This window comes from Amblyomma americanum, chromosome 6 (genome assembly GCF_052857255.1).
Source record: "Amblyomma americanum isolate KBUSLIRL-KWMA chromosome 6, ASM5285725v1, whole genome shotgun sequence".
Taxonomy (NCBI): Eukaryota; Metazoa; Arthropoda; class Arachnida; order Ixodida; family Ixodidae; genus Amblyomma; species Amblyomma americanum.
The window spans coordinates 169,300,880-169,327,053 of record NC_135502.1 but is presented as its reverse complement, the minus strand read 5'-3'; the positions used below and the strand labels follow the sequence as shown (position 1 = coordinate 169,327,053).

The window sequence follows — 26,174 nt, the reverse complement described above, 5'->3', positions numbered from 1 at the left end:
ACGCGGTCCTTGACATTGACAAGCACGTTCCGTAGCTTGGAGGATGGCACATGCCCAATGCGTAAGTCATTTGTCAAACGCACGGGTCATAGCTTCACTTATCCCACGAACATACGGAATATCTGCACTGGCGGCGGAAAACTTCCCATCAGCTATCTTTTGTTGAAAATACTATTTTTCAGTTCTTGCTGCAAAATGGCCATGGTAGCTATTTCTGAAAGTTCTCGCTGTACCATCGCCAGCGCCAATTCGGTCATGTTCTTTTTCTGCACTAATTAGCATGGCACGCGTCAGCAGTGACGATATGACCGGCATTTGGGAGCCGCAGGGTGCAAATAAAAAAAAACACAAGCCGATTGCAGTTAAAAGGAAGGTACTGGACTGTCTTTTCTTGGCATGAGGACGCCAAGGAAAGGTATAGGCAGTCGTTTTGCCTAGTTTTCACAGTAGGCCGCAAACTGGAGTCTACTGCTTCAGTTCTTGTAGAATCCCAGAGGTATCTTGCCTGCGCAAGACGATTAACTGCCATCCACGAATTGGTAGGACACCTTTGATCTTGGTGTGAAGTCAGCTAGAATTTCAGCTTTCAGAAGCCTCAATGACCGTTTTGGCGGTTATAACGACTGCCGCAGTGCCATAGCTGTGCCTCCTGTCTGCTTGTAAAACTTCTAGCGGTCGGAAAGATACACGTTTCTGAGACGTACAGCATCCTACAGAGGCCATCCATATCTAAGGGCATGTGTCTGGCGGGAGAAAGATCAATTTTCAAAATTTCTTCGCGTGCGCTGACGGCCAGACCTCTAAGCACATGACGGACAACGATACGACGTCGAACAACACCATAACGTCCCTGGCGTGTACTTCCTACTTGCGCAGCTTTTCAACAAAGCCCGAATAATTTGCCAGTTTTATTCGGATTTGCTAGGTAAGCAGCACAGTCGTCTGTGCAGATATCTTCGAAGATTGTGCCGCAGAGACCCGATGACATCGACTCTGGGTCGAAAAGGAAAGGTGTGCTTATGGACTTTGAGTAGGCGGTAAATTGCGGGAATCGAGATATTGTGCACAGCCGGCCGCAGTACAACCGGAGCTCTTCAACGCATGTGTTGTCGTGTTTGTTCCTGTTCTCCTGTCGTGTCTAATTCGCGCAGTACTAGCCTTTTTTCTGCAATGAACCAACAAGCCCGCAAGAACGCTCTAACTCTTCAGTACCTCTTGACTGGTTGTGAAGCTTTTGAGAAAGTTTGACAGGGGCAGAGGCCGCCGCTAGGGGCGCAGGGACAAGTCAGGAGGAGGAGTTGACAGGCGTGCGGTGCGCACCTAAGATTGGCGCGCTCTTAGCATCGCACGTGGAGACCGGGATCAGACAGAATGACGACATTGGGAACGAAGTGACAGCGTCAAATGGATAAGTTCTTTACTTTAATAGGTTAATAGTTAGGTCTATTTTGATGTAGGCTAGTTAGGTTAGGTGCAGGCTAGAGAAAAATTTTTACGGTTCTTGCGGTCAGGTTGTTCCAACCGGCAACGAATATTTTTCAGCTCTTATTCGTGTGTTGCTCCAAGTAAAAAAAAAAAATAAAGAATTTTATGAACGAAAGTTTGCCACTCCTTTTCCAGGTGGTGGGCATTTGTAGAAGTCAGAATTCATCTGAACATGTATGTACTTGCGCGTGGAGTTTGAGCCAGTGCATATTTTGATCATTTTGTTGGTAGGAATAATCAAATGGCGATATAACGGGGAAGAAAAAGCAGGTGAGGTCTAGGGACTGTAAGCGGCTAGTGACATTGGTTAAAGCGCGGTTTTATTCGTTGCAAGAGGCGGAAGCAGAATATAGATGTTGCGTGTGGAGTGCTCCTCTCGACAGGGTAGACGCAGAAAATTCCCCACTCGAGTCCCGTTTGAATACCACGGAAAGTTAGCTAGAGGTGTAAAAGGCAGAAAATGAAAAACTTTAGGAACAGCTGGCTCGATTCGATGAAAAAATAGCCGACGCCGCCATTGTAAACGACAACTGCGAAAACTCCAGCGCGAGTCACATGCATGGCACCTGCACGGGCGTGGGCAAGGAAGAAAAGGGACGGAAACAAAGCTTGTGCACGAACAGCTGTTCGCAGGTGGTGGCTAGGAATTCCGGAGGCGACAGAGAGGAAGGCCACGATCAGAGCCAGCAGGAGGGGGGCAGGGCAGAAGGGCCTGAGTGATAACAGCAGGCAGATGCCCGAAGTTAGCAGAGAGGCAAAGCGAAAATTGTCGGAGAATGTTGCAGGGCGCAACCTGGTAGTGGTAGCGGTGGGATTGAGCGCTGTTCTCGACGGTGCCGCAGCACAAGTAGGAGAAATAGATTGACTCTGGAAGTTGGCTATATAAGGTCGATATGCAAGCAGGTGCTGATTGTGGTGTGCACACTAACGGGGGAGCAAAGACAGAGCGAACAGGTTGAATAGGAATGGTAACTGCTCATCCAGCGATAAGGAAGTAAAGCCAAAAGAGAGGCTCAGAAGGGTCGGAAATAAACGGAAAATTCAGTGGAGCAGGCTCTGGCAGAGGGTATGAACGAGATGGCATACATTTCAGTGTAATGGTGGGAGCAGGGATCGGCTGGCTCCTGGCGGGCCATGCAGTAGACTTTTCAGGTTGTCCACGGGAACGCAGGGCTTAAGTCCAATTGGAAATAAAGAAGAAGGTGTAATAATGTAGCCGGAGCCAAAGGAAATGTCCACCAAGAGGCCCAGAAAGAAAACTATTAAAGAAATTTAACATCGGGACATCAGTAAAGGAATATACAAGGAACTGGAAAGAGAACGGATTGGTTAGAAACAGCACTGAATTTAAAGGACGAGTGAATACAGTTGTGAACACAAAGATACGAGAATTTCAATTGTTTTGCATAAATTCAAAATATCATGCATAGAAAAGATCTATTGCTATTTTCTGAATACATTATGATGCAATAATGCCCATTCTTTCTTCTGGAGTTTATGGGCGCGTAACTGCTTGTCTTCCGTTCGATTTTTTGTTTTTGGACTTCCATTGGTGCTTCTTAATGTGTTCATTTTCCGCCTGTTCTAAATTACAAGCAACTTGCTGTCACTTTTAGGTGACGTTATCTGTGGTTACACGTGTTACTGCACAATATTATATAGGCAATGGGCGGAGTGTGAGGTTAACATAACGCAATTAGGATCCCTCAAATAGGAGTTATTTGCGGTAGCAAATATGCGATGAAACACCAACAGACTTCACTGGAGTTTGAATAGCGCAGTCCACACCTTCAGACGTTTTGAAGATATACACGTTGAGGGGAGGTTTTGTTTCTCGATCTTCGCAGGGGACATGTCAGACCGATCAACCAAGTTGTTGAAAAATCCATTGTTCGCGCGAGCCTAAAAACTCTGGAGAAACTGTCATCGGCATTTCAGAATATTTGAGGTTGTTATCAGGCTCTACAGTGGAGTGTGAGACGTCACGTACAATGTTGTGAAGGAAACGACCGGTGCTCAGCTCAAACACTGCACATCTGTGAAAAAAATAGGGCTTCCAGGATGATGCAGGCAAAAGGAACCTTCGGCTTGGATAGGCTACGAATGGAAAAGAACGATTTAATTAGATCGGTCGATGTACTTGTTGAGCGGGAATGATGGGATTAGGGTGTATTTGTAGCCTCAAATGCAATTTATGTGGACGTCGTTGCCACCTTACCACGTTAAGCCACAGAGGTGAAAACGTAATGGCACCGCTAGGGCTGATTCTCCGCTCGTATAGTTTGTCTCCTTGAGTGAATTCAAGTTATAATGAGCGAATAGCTTGATCAGGGCAGCCTTGAAAAGGTTAGGCTTCCAGGGGCAGGAAAAAACATGGTATTTCAATATTTTTCAGAATAATTACGACCTGAAGCACTTTTCTGAGCTTGTGAAGATTGCATAATTGGATGAAAAAGGCTACTTATGGATTACCTTAAGGAGTGGTGAATCCATCTTACCGAGATTATTTTAACTAAATATATTTAGATAAGTTTCTTGCATCGTCTAAGTGCCAAAAAAAAAAACAGCAGGGCCTAGCATGAAGTCGAGAAGCTACAGCAAGAGTGGGGACTCTGGCCTACATGTTCAATGACAGCTTCGTGGATTCCATGCTTTGGCGGGATGAAGCAGTGATCCCCGGAAACGCTTGCGTGCGAAGTATTGTTGCATTAGGTCATTGTAAAAAAATTAGCTGTGGCTTAAACTTTGGTTAACCCTGGTGAGAAGCGAAAGCTTCCTTTGCATGGCTACGTTCACAAACGCCACACGCATTGCCGAACGGATTGTCTGTAAAGCCTCGAAGAAATGCCCGATGCCTGATGGGCAGTTGCCATCCGTCACGATGAGCAGATTGTGATGACGTCAATAGGCCACATGACCTAGCATGTGACACCACGTGACACCTGTCACGTGACTGAAATGGTCCGAAACAGCTTAGAAATGAATGAAAAAAAGACAAAACCAATTTTATTTGCACCTAAAAGCAAACGTGTGGCCTCTACTCATGAACTAAACTTAGGACCTTATATAATAGATATCGTGAAACAGCATAAAATACTAGGTGTCATATTCTCCAGTCAGATGACATGGGACAGTCATGTTGAATTGCTAGCTAAAGAACTCTCATCTGCTGTGGGTGCCTTCTTTCGGACGCGTGACATCTTTCCGATTTCCGTTAGATTACAAGTTTACCACGCCCTCTTCCGTTCACACGTTAACTACTGTAGCCTAGTATGGGGGACGTCTACTCAAAAAAAACCGTCAATACACTTCTGCGTCTAGAAAAAAAAAGCCATACGTTGCTTAAACAATGCATCGTGTTTACATCCTTAAAACCGTCAATACACTTCTGCGTCTAGAAAAAAAAAGCCATACGTTGCTTAAACAATGCATCGTGTTTACATCCTTGAGCGGAGCTATTTCGTCATCATCATATAATCATAGTCACTCCCTTTATAATTACCGTCTCCTCCACCAGTTTCATTTTGCTAATGAAAAGTTTAAAGAATTCTTATTGACACTTTCAGGTGCAACGTTACGGTGCAATATTTCTAAAACACACGCGCCTGAAAAATGGGTGATTCCATACCGCGGAACAAATTACCTTCTACAGTCATTAAGCTATAGAAGGCCAGTGTTACTAAATAAGCTCAATGTACCCAGTTTTATTAACCCTGTAATAACCCGCAAAGTTTTTCGAACAATATTTCTAGAGTGACCTGTGCTCCCGTGCTATAAACATAGTAATGTTAGCTTTATTTCTAACTTGAGTGTAATGATCGGCTTTGTTGTAATCTCGTGTGCATATATACGCTGCTCTTTGTATAACGCCTTGATGTCTTTTTTACTCTTACTTCTGCTCTTATTTTTATAAATTTATGACAAATTGTGTCTTTTTCGAAATAGGAGTACATGTATAACTTTTTCTGTACTGCTGTCACTGTTGCCTGCCGCCGGATTTCAGGCCTCGTCAAGCTGTCCCCACAGCTTTTTGCCTGGAAGACCGTCAACATTGTGAAATGTTGAAAATAAAGGTGAATTTAATTGAATTTGCCGCGAAGAAAAATTCTGGGTTAATATGCTGATAATTACGGGTTAACGACATCCTAGTCGAAATGACGAGGAAGAAAAGGGCATGGGCAGCACATGTAATGCGAAGGCAAGATAACCGATTGTCCTAACAGTAACGGAGCGGATTCCAAGAAAAGGCAAGCGCAGCAGGGTGCGGCAGAAAGTTAGGTGACGGATGATATTAAGAAGTTTGTGGTGACAGGGCAGCCGCAGTTGTACAGGACAGGGATAATTGGAGAGGCCTTTGTCCTGCAGTGGGCATAATCAGGGTGATGATGATGTTGAAATATTCGTTGCTACAGTCGATCACGCTTATAAAGAACATGAGCGTCACGCGGCGTCCGTTCGTTATATCCAGAAGTTCGTAGTAAGTGGAGCACGGCTTTAAAGACAGTTGCTTGCATTTTTTTTTCTTTGCGAAAAAGTCCGTGAAGGACGCCTGTTTTTGCAGCACAGATGCGATGAGGGAGGTTTCCAGTTTATTTAAAGCAGAAGCGTGCTCTTCGCAGAGGCCATTGGCATAGACAAATTGTCTGAGGCTCTCTATGGGTGCTGGCGAGCTTATTTATGGGTGCTGGCTCCGAAGTTTCATCCTTATCCGATTCCTCCGCGTCACTCTTGTCCCGCACTTCAGAAACGATGCCGTCGTCCGTGCACGGTTCTGCGGTGTCGGCGTCGTCATCGACACAAATAAAATCATTGCAACCAATGTCACGACCCCCCATGTCGGTGTCGACGACGCGCTGCCGGGCTGGCCATCTTCCGAAGCATCAGACGGCATGAGGCACTGTGTCGACGAAGCCGGCCTTGCGGAAACAGTTCCGCTCGCCAGTGGCCGTGACCTCCGCCCAGGCCGCTTTCATCATCTCTACCGCTGAACACAATGGAAATGGGCACGGTGGAAATGGACACGGACGGGAGTCCGTCATCCCGAATTACAACCAGGGCCAGAGATTTGAACTAAGCCAACGAAACGTCCGCACCGCAAAAAGAGTGACAAACGCACGCGATGGGTAGACGCGCAACGCGCACAGGCGGAAATCAAACCAACCAAGCTAAAGATACAGACGCACAGCGCCGGCAGAGAGACCAATGACGGGCGTCCGTGTGCGTCAGTGCAGCCACCTCTTGGCTCCTACGGAAGGCCTGCTTCACGGAGCGTGGCCTCCGTGATTTACTCTGCGGTGGGGTTGTTGATCGCAGAGGCCACGCGCGGATTTTCAAGAGTGAGGGTTTGGTAGTGGAGCGGAGGGGCAGGAGGGTGATCTTGGAAGGCGCGTCAGCGGGGAAGGGTAGCTCGCTCGAGGGCGGCACTAAACGGGGTGGGCAGTTCGCCTGCGATGAGGCTCGGGAAGACATGCTGCATGCCGGGCGCACAAAGGGGTCGGAGGCAGGTTATCTCGCATCGCGGTGCCGGGTTGACGCCGTCCTTTCGCTGTAACCGATCAGCAGGGCTTAATGACGTTGTTTATACATGTGTTTTTGTGCCATTGAAACAATATATATTCTGACGGTCGCGCAGATCTCTTTCGTTATAAGCGAAAGTTGGTCTTAAGTGGGGCCGTTATATCTGTGCTCGGATGTATTGTGCAAAAAGCCAGAAATTGTCATCCCACCAACCCCGTGAGAAAATTTTTGAGCGATAAAAAACTTAATTAAAGAAAATGAAATAAAAACCTTCTTGTTTCTTACCGCGAGTGTTATGCTCTGTGCAACACACATCTCAAGTATCTCGAAGATCCACCGTTTATCGATGGCTGCGTCGGTGACCGAGCAGGTATTGCTCATCCAAAATTCCGAGCGTTTTGTTAATCAAGCACAAGGCACAGCTCCTGTCCAAGAACCGGCAAGTGACATATCCATCGCTCCCGAAGCACTGCACACCCTCAATGGTGGAACAGTCACCGCGCACCCAGCGTGCTGAGCCTACTGCTGGTCGGGCAGTAGGTCAGAAACCGGCCCAAGTCGAAGACGAGGAAGTAATTCCAATGCCGAAGACAATCGTGAATACTCTGCGTGTACTGCTCTGCAGCTTGCACACGCCAGCTGCACATAATGCACTGAAGGTGCTGTATATGGTCAGTCCAGTGTTTGCAGCTCTCTAGTAGCTGGCAAAATGTTTCCTCCAGCCTCGTAGTTCCGAGAAGACGTCAGGATGCCTTACGTTGTCATCCCCATTATGAAACGCAACGGCAAAAAAACTTTGGTTCACAGTGGAACGTCTGCGCTGCCTGAATGCCTTGCGTTATTTGGAGGACGGTTGATATGTTCTACTCAGGCCGCAGCGCTTCGCAGCCCTCAAGGTGTGCAGGCTGCAGCTGCGGCGGTCTGTGACTTACAGTGGGTGTGTCATTGCCTGTAGTGCTTGCTACGGACCACATTTCTCTACTTACCCTTATCCTTTTACGTCCGCCTCAACCCTCTGCTCCAATGTAGGATAGCCAACGGGACCATTCTTCTGGTTAACCTCCCTGCCTTTCCTCTGCCACATATCCTTTCCTCTATTCGCTTCTTTGAAGGATGCAACAGAACACTGGAGAAGGATAGGGGATGGCTTGGTTTGCTAATGCGTCGAGAACAAATTTGCAAAGAATAAAAAAGGACTTTCAAAGAGCACATCTTGATATCAGAAACATTTGCCGAAATCAGGAGATGGCTATCGGTGGTGCATTAATGTTGGGAGAAATGTGGTCATGAAAACCAGGATCTAGTTAAATGACTCAGCGGTGGTATAAAACAACGTGAAAACGGTGCCGAGATAATTTTATTGCGGAATATGAATGGCCACATTGAGGGTGAACAGTAAAGACCCTGCGAGTAAAGACCCTTGCCCAGGATAAAATAAAGCACTCCGCTGATTTCTGGATAGCTGAAGTTCACGATGAAACAAAAAGTGGGTCATAGAAGTGATGAAATAAAAAATTCAGACATGAACAGAAATTAGTAGGATACTTGGATAACTTCGGAACGGGTTTAGAAGCGGTAGGAGCTTAGATCATACCCTGTTCATTACTACCCTGTGCATAGGAATAGCCAAGACGGAAAAAGGGCTCTGTATTTCAGCTTCCTGAAAATCAAGCAGTGAGCAGGATAAGGTATACAGGCGATTAGTGTAGAACATACTCAAAGAAGAAGGTATCATTCCCGACATAATTGATTTCCTTAAGAAAATTGAAGTTTAAATTGCAAGGGAAGGGACAAGAAGTGCAAAAACAATTAAGGCGGGGTTGTCCTCTATCACCGCTGCTGTTGATGCTTTATATGATAAATATAAAAAGAAGGTCGCAAGAAGGTAATCTATGTTATAATCTATCGCACAGATTAGGCGGAAATGTAGTAGTGTAGCGGGTCCCCAGTTTAACGTATGCGGACGATATTGCACTCTTAACAGATAGCCAGAAATATTTGCAAGCCGTGGTTAATTCCTGCGTAGACGAACGAGACGCTGCAGGCTTCACATTTAGCGCAATCAAGTCAGGTCTCGCCATTTTCAAAGATTCAACTGATTAGATATTTACAGTGATAGGTTATTGGATACCCAAAATGGCAGAGCACAAATATCTCGGGGTATGGATAAGTGAAGGACAGATATACATTAAAACGTATAAAAGTCTAATTGCGAGAAAAGGCGTGGAGATGCCGCAGTAATGAAGTGTGGACAATAGGGAGGGAAACAGGTATGCAGTACTATTTGGAAAAGCATAATGGCGTGAGGGCTTACTTTTGGGAATTCGGTTCTGTGCCTAGGGGCAGAAGGTTAGTCGGTACTCGAAGTAAATCAGAGAACTGTTGAAACATTACACTAGGTGCCCACGACAAAGGCACAAATATGGAAATACAGTGGGGACATGGGTAGGACATGGTTCGAAGCACGGGAAGGTCAGAGTAAAATATTATATGAATAATGCCTGAGGAAGTTACGCGATAACAGGTGGGCCGCTAAGGTATTTGTATACAGAAATAGTGGTGACTCGCAGTAGGAGAAAAAGGCGCGGATACTATCCAGCAAGTACGCCGGAAACAAGGACGGAGAAAAAAGAGATTTTAACGACAGGTAAACAACGCACAAAATATTAAATGGATTAATTCAATGAAAAATAGGTTGACTGTAGAACTATATAGAAAATTGAAAAAGAAAATCATAAAGGAATGGCTAAATGAGAACTCGAGAGGTAGCTCCCTACTCTCCAAAGCTATGTCAGTGTGGCTTAGAACGCGAAGCTACAAAAGGAAATTTAACCAAGATTACACGTGTTCAATGCGTGGTTCATCTCCACCAACAATTCAACATATTATAGTGGAATGTGACAGTCTTCATCCGGATGTAAATGGAGACGCAGTCACTGTCCCTGAGGACCTGGGGTTTAGACAAAGCAAAGGTTTTGCGAAAGAATCTGCGGTAGAGGTTACAAAAATCCATTGGAAGATTGCTGCCTCAAAAGCAGGGCGGTGACATTAAGGTAAATGTTTTGAATAAGAAATCATATTTAACAAAATTTCGAATTTATAGACAATGCTGTAAGTTTGGCGGAGCGCTTAAACGAAATAAAATAACGGAATAAATAAGACGAAATAAGCTTGAGCATAGTGGGGACTTATTTTTGTGTGTGGTGTTCATCGTCATCAGCCTGACTGCGCTCACTGCAGGGGCAGAGGCTTCCCTCGTCTCTACAATTAACCCTGCCTTATGCCAGCTGCGAAAGAATAATGGGAGGATAATACTGCCATTAACCTATCGCTTAAAGATCATTAAACAGCAGAAGAAAAACAACTATGCTGCCAGTGGGAACCGAACCGACGACCTGCGAATTTTGCGTCCGGTGCTCTACCAGTCGTGGATGGCGCTGGGGAACACTCTCTAGGTTCGGTTACATGCAAACATAGATACCCACGAAAAAAGATTGGGTAGCCGTGCCATGGTTGGGCCGGTAGAGCACCGGACGAGAAATTCGGAGGTCGTGAGTTCGGATCCCATTGGCGGCAAGGTTGCTCTCCTTCACCTTTGTAATTATTTGTCTTAAGCGTCATAATACTTGAACTATTATTCTTCCATCAATCAACACCACAAAAAAGCACTTTAAAAGCTTCACCTTTAAGAGTGGAACGCGACAGCGTGTTGCAGCGCTGCCAGGGAGTCCACAGAACGCCATCGCCCGTTCGGCGTGACGCCTTTCCCTATTGGACAGATCGAAAATTGTTTTATGAGGAAAGGAAATGACGCAGTAACTGTCTCACTCATCTCGGTGGACACCCGAACCGCTCATGATATATTATATTACTGAGCCCCCGATTACAGGTGGCTGGTTCGAATCCCTTGCGCGAGCAAGGCTTTAACTTAGCTAGTAAGTTTATGCTGCACGAAACGCTGAATCGTATGACACCATCCGGAACATTATGCCGCAAACGGTTCGCATGATACGATTTTTTTGTTACGCAGCCCCCATTAATTCCGACACGCGGTGCCGATACGCCGACGGCTTTTGGACCGAACTAGCTGTATATGCTGTCGCGTAAAAATTCCCCTATGCACTTAGATTTCGGTGGCTGTTGGCTTGTATGTCTAACGAGCCCCTCATTTTCCTTCCCCTAAATACCCATGGGCATCCATCCTAACAACAATGCGGTGCCGGAACTACAGGGCTATCGCAGAGAATGCTGCTATAAAGGCGCTGGCACGGCACACACTTCTGACTGTTTCATATAGTTTTTTTTTGCATGAGAATAGGCATGCCACAAGTCAAAAACATATATCTTGCAGTCTCTTTAGCTGAGAAAAATTACAGGACAATGTTGCGCACCCAAGCAATGCTAAGGCGCCTTGCAGAGCTCAGTGCGGCTCAAAAGTGCAGCACGCTTCTAAGAAGGCGTTAGTTCGCTAGAACCCTGCTGGCCTGCCGCGCCCCAAGGAAATTTACCACCGAGCTTTGAGGCACTCATTAATTTAGCAACCTTACCGAAAACTGCCCGCAAATTCGAAGGCAAACGTTGGCAGCAGACCTCAGGCACGCCAGTCAGAATACGTAATCCTACAGCACACAGGTGCTCGAAAAATATAGGCCCCCAATTATAAAATTTCGGCTCCTAAACTAAAAAAAGCACTACAGTAAAGCCGACAAATAAACACTCTCTCTCACCATTGTGGAATGATGTAACATAAAGCACAATGACCCGCAAAACACTTGCGCTTCCTGCCCGAAAACGTGCATTTACTATCATAGAACTCTCTATTAGCTTTTCAAGCGTCCTGCACCATGATCGCGTGCAATGTCTGCCAGCGTGAAACCGCTCATGTGCACGGATGGTCAGACGACAGCGACGCGCTGTTACACCGACGCGTTTGACATGCCAGAGGTGGAGGTGGTGCATCGAGTGAGTGCATGCTACAAATTTTACTCTCCGTTCTCTTTTACCCTCAAGATAAATGTAAAACGCTGTGTTATCAGAACAAGCTTGCTGCCTGTTATTTACCATATAGGCGATCGACGGCTGTAGCACCCGCCTTCTGTCACTAAAATCCAAGCGTAATGCATAGAATATTTTATTCTTTAAGTGCACATCCGGCCTTTTGCGGTGCAGAAAAGTTTACTGCGTAAACAAGACAGCTTTTCATTACCCTTTTACAGTGGATTCTGATGCGCAACTAAACTTTAGGCTGAAGGTTTTTTCTCTCGCATTGGGAGGGGCGCTGGGAGTGGTCGAAGCGATCGGACGTGTGTCACATGGGCTCCGCGAATTTTCGAAGCCCTAACGCAGCAATTTCATCGGGGCACCAAAATTTTGGGCAGAATTGGAAGCACCAGGCGTCAGGACCACGAGGACACCGATTTCATGCCGGTAAGCCTGTTTTTTGGACTTTTATCAGGATCCGAAGTCAAGACACCGTTGCCGGGAGCTAGGCCTAACGGTTAGGCCTAACCACTCCCGCACCCGAGCGGGTGCTCCACCGGACCGAAGGCCCTCGGAACGGAGGAAATGTCGACTCGGGCCCCCGACAACCCGTCGGCAAGCAACGCAGTGCCTGGTCCGGCCCAGGAACAGGAAAATCTTCAAGAAATGGAGGCTGCACCGACGACCACGTGCTCCGGCACGCAGGCGGATAACGGCCCCATGAGAGCGTACGAAGAAGAGGTCATGCAACAGGACATCGGGGACGGCGAAAGCAGCCTGACGCAGGAAAGAAGAACTAAATTGGGAAGTTTTCCATTCCAAATGAAGCAAGAAAGGAAAAAGGCGCGCCGGAAAGAACAGCGCCGCACCAAAGCCAAGAGAACCCGTTTTCGGAACGAACAAAGGCACGATCGCGCCGACCAATGGGAGCGCAGGTGGGATGACGCAACCAGGCGGCGATAAAAATAGCGTACAAAAGGGGGAGACCAGGAGACAGCGAAGGCAATTGCTGCCCCCGCTCCCCAAGGACGACGCGAAGACCATCATTAGGCCACGTGGCAGCCTGAAGGTGCAAGATATGAAGCCTTACCAAGCCACGCGTGCAATCGTGGAAGGATGCGGTGGGAAGATCAAGGAAGAGGACTTTCTGGTCAGGCTCCGACCAGGCTCGAACATAATAATCGCGAGCACCTCCATCATCGAAACAGCGGACGTGATACGGACGATCAGAAGCTTCCCGTACGAAGGCACAACCTACCACGTACAGGCCTACGTGGCCATGCCCAGCGACGCCACGCGGGCGGTCATCCGCGGCTTACCGCCGGGCCTAACGGCAAAGGAACTGGAGTCCAAACTGAGGCTGAGAACGCAGGACAACGAGATCCTGGCAGCGAGAATGCTGGGGAAATGTGCGACTGCCCTTCTCACCTTCGACGGACCCAACATTCTTAAGTGGGTCATATTCAGCGCCGGTAAATACAAGACATACCCCTACAGACCAACGAGACAGTACTGCTTCGTGTGCGGCATGCAGGGACATCGCTCGGACGTATGCCCAACGCCAAACGCGAGAACATGCAGACGCAGCGGAGCAGGAAACCCAGAAGAAGGACACCAATGCCAGCCCAAATGTATGGTGTGCGGCGGCTAACATCTGACCGGAACCATGGACTGCAAGCAGCGACTCAAGACTGCTGCGGAGCTGAGGGGGCACCAACCATATTGCGCGCCAGAGCAGCAACAGCAGCACAGGAAGAGCCGCAGTCGCAGCCGAAGACGTCGGCCGAGATGGTTCAGCTCGGAGGGCAACGGGAGCGACAGCCAGTCCCGCAGCCGGGGCAACAGCCAGGCCGGGGAAGGATCCCGCTCACGGAGCCAGAGCTGGGGCCGGAACCGCAGCCGCAGCCGGGGCGGACCCAGGGACGAGTCTTTCCCACCCCAGGGAGGGCAAACAACAAGCAAGGACCGCCAAAAAAAAAACAGCAGCAGCAGCAGCAAAGCAAGGACGGAGTCAAGGTGAGCTGGAGAGCGAGCCCTCTCAGATCACTTTTTCCGCAATCTGGGCAAACTAGCAACCAAAACAAAAACAACCAAAACAAAAAAAGATGGAATCAAAAAGGTCAGGAAGGAACTAGAACTCAGCAGAGAGGAAAATGGACAACTAAAGGAAAAGATAAGGGAGCTCATTAGTGAGCTACAGGCTCCTAGGGCAGGCAGTCCCCCCGCGGGCACCACCACCAACACGGAGCCCAACACCCCCCCCCCCCTCCCTCCACCTATAGTAGGCAATAGCTTCGAAGAACAGATGAAAAGTTTTATGCAGAGCATGCAGATACAAATGCAAGCCATGCAGATGCAAATGCAAGGCATGCAGAGTATACACGCACAAGAACAACAAGAGAATCAATACTTCCGCAGCTTGATAAAAAGCCAAAACACGCAAGAAATCACCAAAGAAGCCAGGGACAGGCTTTTTAATGAAAGAAGATTCGCAACCGAAAACCAAAGTAACAACAACAACAGCACATCAGCATGGCAGGACACAACACACTAAGAATCTGGCAGTGGAATTGCAGGGGCTACCGGCGTAAGCAGGGACTCCTGCAACAGTTTATCCACACACAGGGAACACCACCAGACATAATACTGTTACTGGAAACCAACACAATACCAACACTAAAAGGATATCAATGCCAAGAAAGCGGACGCACAGCGACCCTAATTAAGAAAAACCTAGTTACCAAACCACATGATAAAATTGCAGACATGGGAATTGAGCGCGTAATTACGGAAATCGTACCCAAAAGGAAAACAAAGCGAAGAGCACCTTCACAGTAAACATATATAGTCCACCCAAGCAGAAAAGTGACAATTTTAGCAAAATGTTTTCTGAAGCGCGCAACCTAGAAAAGTCACACTCCTCATAGCCGGGGACTTCAATGTGAGGGACCCTAGCTAGGGCTACCAGAAAGGCGAGAAAAAGGGGCAACTAATATGCGTTGCAGCAGAAAATACAAACTGCACCCTGCTAACGGACGAAAATCAGCCAACGCGACTAGACAATAGCGTTAGCCCGGCACCTGTCCAGACCTAACCTTTGTTAGGGGAGCGCGGCAGGCCGAGTGGGAGAGCCTGCTGGAAAACCTAGGAAGCGACCACTACGTGCTAAACGTAACGCTGGAGGCAGAAAACATAAAAAGGAAGATAGGAACAGCCCACATCACGGACTGGGACGCTTCCGAAGCAATAGCAGACAGCTACAAGGCGAAATTACCTCAATAGAGTAGTGGAGCACGCGACTCAGACAAATACAGGAGCAACATACGCAGGAAATGGGCAGAACAGAAGCTATACCGGAAGTGGACCCACGGCTACTCAGGCTATGGGAGGCAAGACGCGGACTCACGAAAAGGTGGAAGCGGCAGAAACTAAGCAGGAAGCTGCAGAAGAAGATCGCGGAGATTACACAAAAAGCGGAGGAGTACGCGACACAGCTGGCCAGGCAAGAGTGGGAGCAATTCAGCAGCTCGCTGAACGGCTCGCTCAGCACTGCCAAAACATGGCGCATACTCAAGGTCCTCATGGACCCAACCAAGACAAAAGCAGAAAGCGGCAAAGCCATACAAAGATTAATTCACCAATGCGATGGAACGGACGAAGAGATCCTCGCTGCGGTCAAAAAGAAGCGCTACGGCACTGACAAGCGACAGAGTATAAAGGGAAGGAAAACCCGCACCTCGACAGACCAATAACGAAGGAAGAAGTATACACAGCGGTCAGGGCCGTGACTAAAAACACGGCAGCCGGAGCAGACAAGATTAAAAACTCCTTAATTCGCAACCTCAGTGACGAAGCGGAAGTCCAACTCACGGACTATCTCAACGCGCAGTGGCTAGCGGGAACAGTGCCCAAACCATGGAAACAGGCGAAGGTGGTAATGATACCCAAACCCGGCAAGAAGCTATAAATAGAGAACCTGCGGCACATCTCACTAACGTCGTGCCTGGGCAAGCTCTGCGAAAGGGTAATCACGAGTAGAATCCAACAGTACCTCAAAGACGAAGATCTCTAACCGCACAGCATGTTCGGCTTCAGAACGAACCTGTCGACGCAGGATATCCTCCTGCAAACCAAGGAGGAGGTAACTGACACCATCCCCAAGACAGGAGAGAACATCATAATGGCGCTAGACATCAAGGGCGCGTTCGATAACGTCAGCCACAGCGCCATCATGGAGGGACTAACCATCACCCACTGCGGCAAAAGAGTACACAACTACGTGAGGGCACTCCTGTCGAACCGCACGGCAGCGGTGGGACTGGGAGACCTGCGGAGCGATGTCTTTGAAAGGCCAAACAAAGGCACCCCGCAGGGATCCGTAATCTCACCGGTCCTCTTCAACATAGCCATGATCGGACTAGCCCGCGAGCTGAGCGGAACCGAGGGAATCCAGCATGCTATGTACGCGGATGATATCACGATTTGGATCAACAACGGATCGCTAGGCCAGAAAGAAGAACTAATCCAGCAAGCGGCGACATGCGTCGAACGATATGTCAGAGAGAGAGGACTCGCATGCACTACCGAGAAATCGGAGGTCCTGCGCGTCGGCAAAAAGCCATCCAAGGAGAAGATCGAAATACGGCTAGAAGGGCAAGTTCTCCCAGACCGCAGCATGATAAGGGTCCTAGGAATGTGGATCCAATGCGGGAGAAGGGGCAGCCATAACCTAAGCCTCCTCCAACAATCAACGCAGCAAATCATCAGAATGATTACCAGGGTATCCCAGAGAAGGCACGGCATGAATGAAAGCGACACAAGCTGGTCAAGAGCCTACTGGTCAGTCGCATCACATATTCGCTTCCCTACCACCACATGACCTAACATGAAAAAGAACAAGCAGACACACTCATCAGAGAGGCATTCAAGACGGCGCTGAGCCTGCCAAGGAATACGGCGAACGAAGAACTGCTAAAGCTGGGAATCCACAACACCTTCGAAGAACTGAAAAAAGCGCAACTCGTGCACAGCTGTATAGGCTCCAGCAGTCGACCACCGGCCGAGCGCTCCTCCTAAGGTTGGGATACACCAGTAACGAAACAGAGGATAGGGAAGCGAGCATCCCCGATTACATTCGCCAAACCATCAGGGTGTGCCCCCTACCTAGGAACATAGACCCAAACTTGCACGCGGCAAGGCGAGCCGCAAGGGCAGAATAGGTAGAAAAGCATCTCGCGAATGACAAAAACGTAGTATATCCGGATGCGGCCCTACATCCGTGGAACAGAACTCTAAAGAACACAGAGTTGCGTCAGTGGTGGTGAACCACAAAGGTGACATGATCACCTGCGCAACATTGAAATGCTGTGCGGTATCCGAGGGGGAAGAAGCCGCCGCAGCTCTTGCGGTAGCGGAAGGGTACCGTAGGAACGAGTCGCTCACAATTCTCACGGACTCAATAACGGCATGTAGACACTACATCGCTGGTAGAGTCAGCAAAGGGGCGCTGCGCATAATCCTCCAAGCAGGGCCCCCGAGCACACAAATACAACATAAGATTTTATTGGTACCGGGACACGAAGGAGTGAAGGGGAAAAAGAGGGCCGACGATCTAGCTCGCGAGCTTACTAACCGAGCGGATACATCAACGGACTCGGAACCCACCACGACGGTGGAGCCAACGTTCGCGTAGATACTGAATTATCACAGAGGCAGGAGAATAACGTATCCCCCGCCACACCCATTCTTAACACAACACGAAGCAGTCGGCTGGCGAAGACTGCAGACAGGAACCTCCCACAACTTACACACACTCCACAAAAGGTATCCGAGCCAATACGCGGACACATGCACGTGGTGCGGGGCAACCCCCACGTTTTACCTCATCACATGGGAATGCAAGAACAACTTCTCCTTCCATAAGTTAAAAGAGCCCAATGCGGAACAGTGGGAGGGCCTGCTCACCAGCAGCGAGCTGTCGGTCCAAAGAGGACTAGTGCAGCACGCATGCGAGGTGGCACGGCTCAGTGGGGCACTGGAACAAGGAAACCAACCACCGGATCAACCGGGACTTCAGCCCAAGGGATGAAGGCATCCGGAAGCCGCTAACACGTCTGCTTAATAGAGCAATAAAAGTTGTTTCCTCCTCCTCCTCTCGCATTGGTCTCGTTCCATTTGTCGGCAAAGCGCGAAAGCGCCGCTGGACGTCTTCCTGCGGCAACCGCAACGCAGTGACATCCTGCCGCCATTCGCAGTTGTAACCGAACCGACATTCGCTTCCGGCATTTTGACCAATCAAGTGCGGCCACTGCGGCAGATTATGACTCTTTTTATTGTGAAATAGACTCGGAATACGGCCTCAGGTCTGCCTGTCGGGACTCTTGGTAAGAAGGCTTAGGTACTGAACGGCAAATAACGCAATCATCTGCGAAGAGGCGGATATGTAAGGATACATGCTGAGGGAAGTCGTTAATGTATATAAGGAATGACAAGGGACCAAGCACAGAGCCCTGCGGGACCGCTGAGGTGACTGGAACGGGGTCAGAGGACTAGTTATTAGTGAAGACTGATAGAGAGCGATGCATGGGGACTTCAGTAATCCACGCGATGTCTCGATGCGGGTTCAGCTTTGTGAGTTTAAGAAGCAAGTGTTAATGAGGTACTTTGTCGAATGCCTTTGCATAATCAAGGAAAATGGCGTCAGTTTGTGGGTTAATATCAACTTTGGTGTGGAGGTTGTGGTAAAATATGGCTAGTTGAGTTTCGCATGAAAAGATTTTGCGGAATCCATGCTGTGATGGATGGAATAAGATACTGGAATCTAAAAATTGCATGACTTGAGAAAAAATGGCGTGTTCCATGGGTTTGTGGGAAACACTTGTTAATGAACTGGGCCATAATTAATTGTTTATTCAGCAGCACCGGTTTTGTGGACTGGAACGACCTTCCCCACTTTCCAATCGTCTGGTAAGGTTCCTTCTGAGAGTGATTGCTAGAACAAAGAACCGAGAAAATCTAAACAGGCTAGTTTTCTGTGTTTCAACTTTTTGAAATTAATATTATCTCTGCCACTGGCCGAAGAATTGTTCATTTTGTAAATCACGCATGATATTCCACTAGTACTGAATGTTATGGCTTCCATAGTTGTATTAATAATAACTGGTAAAGTATAATACGGCATTTCAGATTCGTCAGTAAAAAGAGAAGAATAGGCTTTGTGGAAAGTGTGTGCACATTCAGTACCAGTGATGACTTCACCAGAATCAGTATTTAGGGTTACAGCACGCGTTGGCTTTGGGTTTATTACCACCGCTCAGAACATTTTGGGGTTGTCCGCTCTCATCTTTGGTAGTTCTATCGAGTAGAAGTGGCGTTTGATGTCTGCAATCGCGGCCAGGTATGTGTGCTCAGCTTCGTAGTATGTTTCCCACGCGCGTGGGTTTGCTTGATGCTTAGCTGCACGAAATGCATGTTTTCTTTTCAAGTTTTTTTTCGTGTTTTAAAAAACCATGGTTTCTGGTTACGCTTCATGAGGCTGCATGTTGCAATATATTTTCTACTTAGTTCGGCAAGTATATGTTTAAATATCGTCCAGTTTTCATTAGCACTTCTGGTATGAAAGGATGTTTCAAGGACTGCCAAAATGTTCATCATTTCGTCATTGATTGCCTCGTAGTTTTTCTTATCGTATCTTTATAGTTTGCTTGGAAGTTTGCCTCAATAGTGGAGAGGAGTGAAAATTGGCATGGGTTGTTTTATGGTCGCTGATTTCTCGGAAGTATGCAATGAAGTCTAGGCTATCAGGATCGGTTTTGAGTATGAGATCCAGTGTATTGTAATTGTTTCCCCTGCTACATGTGTCGGTTCTGTTATTAGTTGGATCATATTAAAATTTAGGCAGACATCAAGAAATTCGTTTGGCTCTTCTTGACTGATTATGGGTTGGGGTTTATTCTTCCAGTCGATGTTAGGGCAGTTCAAGCCCCAAACAGAATGATGTGCGCGTTGGGGTGCTTTGGGGCTATTAGATTTAAGGTGTGTAGCTTGCGGGGAAAATCTGGATTACTGAGAAGGGGCCTATAACTTACCTCATATAATAGTGTTTGCGGTAACACACGTCACATGACCCGCAAAATTTGTCTGACGCAACGTTGATTAGAGAACATGATAATGCCTCCGCGGTGGCTGAGTGGTTATGGCGCTTGGCTGCTGGCCCGAAAAGACGCGGGTTCGATCCCGGTCGTGGCAGTCGAATTTCGATGGAAGCGAAATTCTAGAGACCCGTGTGCTGTGCGATGTCAGTACACGTTAAAAAGAACCCCAGGTGGCCGAAATTTCCGGAGCCCTTCACTACGGCGTCTCTCATAGCCTGAGTCGCTTTGGGACGTTAAACCCCCACAAGCCATAAACCAAACCAGAACATGATAACTGGTCGTTGACGGCAATCAGCACTCCCTACCCGCGAGAATCCTGGCAATCGATGCGGAATAGATGAAAATTAGGCAGATAAGACACTATCTCTGAGTCACTGAATCAGTGTTCAACCACGGTTCCGTTGGTACAAGTAGATTGCTGCGTGACGATGTTACAAGGTTGGACACAATGTCAAGTTTCGGCAGGAAGCTTCGAATGCTAGTAAATATGATTGATAAGTTTAAGTTGGCACGAGGTCAACGAGGGGGGGGGGGGGGGGGCAGTGCGAGGACTTACGGGGATGATGTGATTGTTATGATGTCTCTTTAACAGAAATATCATAACTATCCAGAACTCAATTCAAGACAGAAAAAAGCACAAACAAACGTGCCATAATGCTGCAATAGCCATTCCCTTCACACAGAAAATAAATAGCAAAGAACACACATGCCGCTCAAAAATGCTTCCTGCATAGTCATACGGTGTATGAAATATAATACTGGTTGTGGATGGATTCTTCGAATAAGTCTAAGGAATTAATTTCTATCATGTTGCGCGGTAACGAGTTCCATTCTTTAATCCTTCTTGGAAAGAGGAATATTTAAACGCATCTTTTCTTACCAGTACAGGAAGGAACTGTCGTGGGTGGCTAATTGGCCTTTATTCATTAAATATTTAAATTTTACCGTGGCTATTTGTCGTCGCTGTGAAAGTTGCGGTAAATTTAGTTCAGCAAGAACTCTTGTGACTGAGTTGTTGATCTGTGTTTTGACAGTGTAAACCTCGCTGCACGTCTATCGACCTTCTAAATTTTTTTCTATTTGGTTTTTCTTCAATGAATTCCATACGACGCTCTCGTGCTCTACGTTAGGACGCAGTAGAGTCGTATAGGCAGTGAACCTGACGTTTGCAGGTCTAAGTTTGCGTTTCAAATACCAAATTATTTACCAAAGTATACTAGAAGTATGTAATAAATCCAAACAATCATCCCTATGTTACGCTTGCTGGTACCACAGGCTCCACTGTTTCAGAGTCAAACTATACCCAGATACCAAACAAAGCACTCTCATCAGTATTCACCCGGAAAGACGTAGCGTCATACCCCGACATTAAACGCTTTCTTATGTCATTACGCAGATGCTAGCTGTTTGCGAGTCTGGCATGCTATCGCTAATTAAGAATCGTGAGATGTCACCTGCATCTGACTGCATTGGCTTCAGTAAGCAGTAACTTAAAAATACAGCACAGAGCATTTAGGGGATCTTGTGCGCTCTTTTTTCTTAAGCACTGTCATCCGGCCTCATTCGTAATGACTGGAGCAGCCAGCTTGATGATGATAATACCAATGTATAAATCTGGCAGTTGTTCATACCATTTACCTACCGGCCTATTTCGTTAACAAGTACCGCCCGCCAACTACTGAAGAATGTCATATATACGCGTGTAATAGCCCACTTATATGAGCATAATATGTTTTTCGAATTTCAGCACGTCTTTGCCGTGGGACCTTCATGCGATAGGCAGCTAGCTGGACTTATTAATTACCTGCTTTGGTGTACTGATGTCGGCAACCAGATTGATTCTGCATTCCTAAATTTTTTGAAAGCCTTTGGCTACTTTCCTTATCACGGGTTTTTACTGAAACTAAAACATGATAACATTCACGCGTGAGTCCAAACATGGATAAAGCGGTTAATGTGATTTCGAACTCAATTCACAAATATTAGCAAATATAACTTCTTTTTTGTACTAATTACGTCCTGCGCTCCGCCCAAGAACGTAACTGGCGTTTTTCTAATTTATATTGCTCATTTGGCTCATTATCTGCCGATGATTGCGTTCTTCACTGTAAGATTTACACTGACATGGACAATCAAGCATTCGAATGAGACCTAAACGCATTCATGGTGATCAGACTGGCAAATGGCTCTAAACCGTAATAAAACTGAATGCAACAAAACCAATTAACCTTCGGCCCTCAGTCCCCAGCAGCTGCGGAGCAACTGACCACGGCGGCGGTCAGACCTGTGACGCAGCGGAGGGTGCTTAGAATTTCTGGCTCCAGACAGACCGCCGGTGGAATCTGAACCTGGCAACGTTTAACACTAGAATACTATCTAGTGAGGCTAGCCTAGCAGTGCTGTTCGAGGAACTAGCTGAAATTAAATGGGATGTCATAGCGCTTAGTGAAGTTAGGAGGACAGGTGAGGCGTACACAGTACCAAAGGACGGATGCATATAGTGTTATCGCCAGTTAGCGGATAGACGACAACTAGGTGCGGGATTCCACATTAATAAGGATATGGCTGGAAACTTAGAGGAGGAGGAGGAGGAACAACTTTATTTACGTCATGGCCTAATGGCATCATGACCTAATGGCGCCGTGACGGGTGCCCAGGCGGCAACTCAGCGGAGGATCTGAGGCCTTTGTCGCTCAAGAGCCGCCGAGACCTGCTGGACGGCCCAGGTTTGCACGTCACGGTCAGAGCATTCCGCCGCAGCCGCGAGTCGCGGCGGAATCGTTATGCTTTTAGAAGCCTCGTCGGGGAATTTTGTGCAGTCCCATAGGATGTGCGTCAGAGTTGCCCTCTCCCGCTGGCACACGCGACACACATCACTTTCATATAAGTTTGGGTATAGATGAGTCATTAACACCGGGGTTGGTAAAGAACCAGTTTGTAGTTGTCTAAACAGCACCGCCTCCGCTCGGCTCAGTCCCGGGTGTGGGGGTGGGAAAGTCCTTCGAGCGAGGCGGTAAAACTGCGTAAGTTCATTGAATGTTGTCATGTGGTCTTTGGCACTACACCACGTTGGACGGTCGGTTGCAGCGGCGCGGTTGGTTAGCGCTCGCGCCACTGCATGTGCCGTCTCGTTGTGGTTAGCGTGCTTCTCCGACGCATCGTTGCCCGCATGCGCCGGGAACCACCTGAGTCTGACATACCTTTCTTCCCGTTGCAGGTCAGTCGAGCACAGAACGCGCACAGCCTCACCGCACACTTTGCCCTTGGCATAATTCCGCACTGCACTTCGGGAATCACACAGCACCGTTTGGCATCCGGGGTCGGCAATGGCCAAGGCAATATCTACCCCCTCCGCCTGACATGCCTCTGGGACCCGTAAGCTTGCCGCTGCCCTCGTGGCGCCTGATGACGCATCGATGACAGTAGCTACGAACGCCGTGTGGTCTCCCTGGTATTCAGCCGCATCCACGAACCTGGCGTGCGCATCCTTGGCATGATAGTCGATGAGGAATTTGGCCCTCGCCGCTCTTCGCTCCTTATTAAACTCAGGGTTCATGTTTCTCGGGATGAGGTCTACCCGAATCCGGCATCGGGTCCCGTCAGGAACAGGAACGTCACTAGTGGCCTTTTTCAACCTGGGCGTGAAGCCCAAGTATTGAAGTATACGCCTACCGGCCTCGGTCATAGAGAGCCGCTCCAGCTGGGCAGTCTGTTGCGCTTCCGCAAGTTCCTCAAGGGTATTGTGGACCCCGAGTTTTAGGAGCTTGTTGGTGTCCGTACACTCGAAAAGGCCGAGCGCCGCCTTGTAAGCTCGGCGTATGAGGCCTTTGATCTTATCCTTTTCACACTGCATCCAGTTGTGAAAGGCTGCAACGTAGGTGACGTGGCTAACTACGAAGGAGTGCACAAGCCGAATCAAACTTTCTTCTTTCATACCGGCCTTGCGGTTGGCGACTCGTCGGATGAGGCGTATTGCGTTGGTAATCTTGGCTGTAAGACGGGAAATGGTCTCGCCGTTGCCCCGTCGCTTGTCTATAATCATGCCAAGCACCCGGATTTTGTCGACCTCAGGGATCACTTGACCGTTCCTCGTGACGATCTTGATGGCCTCGTAATCCCTCGGTTCGCTTTTGTTACGTCTGACGTACTTTGGTGGTAACACCAGGAGTACTGACTTGGCCGGTGAGCAGATCAATCCGGAACCGTTTAGCTGGTCTTCAATCGCGTCGACGGCTTCTTGCAGGGTGGTCTCAATGTGACCATCGCTGCCTCCCGGAACCCACAGCGTGATGTCATCGGCATAGATAGTGTGCCGGACCCCCTCAACTCGAGAGAGTCGCTTGGCCACCCCGATCATAACGAGGTTGAATAACAACGGGGAGATGACCAGCCCTGGGGGGTCCCGACACTGCCGAGCCTTTTCGGTTGGAGCCGTAGATCTCCGGCGTAGAGCTCGGTAGTCCGCCCCGTCAGAAAGTTCCTGATGTAATTGTACGTTCTTGTGCCCATGTTGAGTGTGGACACCTGGGCTAGGATCACAGAGTGTTTCACTTTGTCGAAGGCGCTCTGCAGGTCCAGCCCTAGGATAGCCTTGCTATCTTTCGTTCGGGTATCAGCGTCCATGATATCGTTTTTCAAGAGAATCATCGCATCTTGGGTGCTGAGGGAACGGCCAAACCCGATGATCGTGGTGGGATAAAGTCCCGACTCCTCCAGGTAATCCTGCCACCTACACATGAGGACGTGCTCCAACACCTTGCCCACGCAGGACGTGAGCGAGATGGGCCGGAGGTTGTCCGTGTCCGGTGGCCTGCCTGGTTTGGGAATAAGGATTGTTTTGGCAGTCTTCCACTGCTGGGGCAGTGACCCCGCCCTCCAGCACTTATTATAATAACCGGTGAGGTTCTCGATCGCCACATCGCTGAGGTTCTTGAGTGCTCTGTTCGAGATGTTATCTGGGCCGACCGCTGACCTGCTGTTTAGTTGGTGCAGGGCCGCTCGAACCTCCTCGACGCTGATGTCGCGGTCCAGCTTCTCGTTAGCTTGACCGCTGTACTCGGGATGGCTATCCGTGGGTGTAATTGGGAGGTACTTGCTGTCTATACGTCTGATTACTTCGGGTTCTCCGTATTCTTTGACTGATCTGTAAACGATCTTTGCGAGGCGGTCGCGTTGGTGGGATTTTGTTTTAGTCTCGTCGAGCAGATGCCGCAATAAGTTCTAGGTCCTACCGCAATGCATTTGGCTGTCTGCAGCGCTACAGATTTCGTTCCACTGTTGCGTGCAGAGCACCCGACAATGGTCTTCAATGGCGCGATTCAGCTCCGCCACCTTCTTCCTGAGGCACCGGTGGAGTCGTTGCTTCTTCCATCTATTTAGGATAGAGTGCTTTGCCGCGATTAAATGCGCCAGGCAGCTGTCAACCTTGTCAACCTTTTCATCCGTTTCTATGGCCTTGGTCGCCTCCTTGATCTTCCCCGCGATATGGGCTGACCATTCTGCTATGTTCTCGATTTCCTCCACCTCCGTTGATAATAGGCTACGCAAGGCATCCCAATCCGTAAATTTATGTTTTCTGGTGTCCTGCGAGGCCTTGATCTCCTCTGGTATGATGACCTCTACGATGTAGTGGTCGCTACCGAGCTCACACCCCGTGTTGTGCCAGGAGATACTGCCCTTCTCGCCGTTCTTCACAAACGTGAGGTCCGGCATCGTGTCTCTGGACACAGAGTTCCCAATCCTCGTAGGATCAGTCGGGTCTGTGATGAGGGTGAAGCCCAGATCTATTGTGTCTTGGAACAGGTCGCGCCCCTTGGCCAATTGCTTGTTATATCCCCATGCCGGGTGCGCCGCGTTGAAGTCCCCGCAGGCGACGAGCCTGTGATTCCCCGCCACTGTGCTTGCTATGTGAAGGAGCGTCTTGAATTTCTGTTTCTTGTGTAAAGGGCTGCTGTAGACGTTGAGCAGAAAAGTGCTGTTCTTTTGTTTCTTGCCCATAATGACCTCGATGAAAGTGTATTCAATTTTACTGTTTTGCAA

The 26,174-nt window shown here is 48.4% G+C and overlaps 1 protein-coding gene and 1 pseudogene across 1 annotated transcript in view; one reads left to right on the top strand and one right to left on the bottom strand.

Annotated features, from left to right (window-relative positions):
- Window positions 1–26,174, top strand: part of LOC144094168 (uncharacterized) — a 459,487-nt gene that overhangs the window by 7,642 nt on the left and 425,671 nt on the right. The window lies entirely within an intron of this gene.
- On the bottom strand, window positions 22,711–26,132 carry LOC144094422 (uncharacterized; annotated as a pseudogene).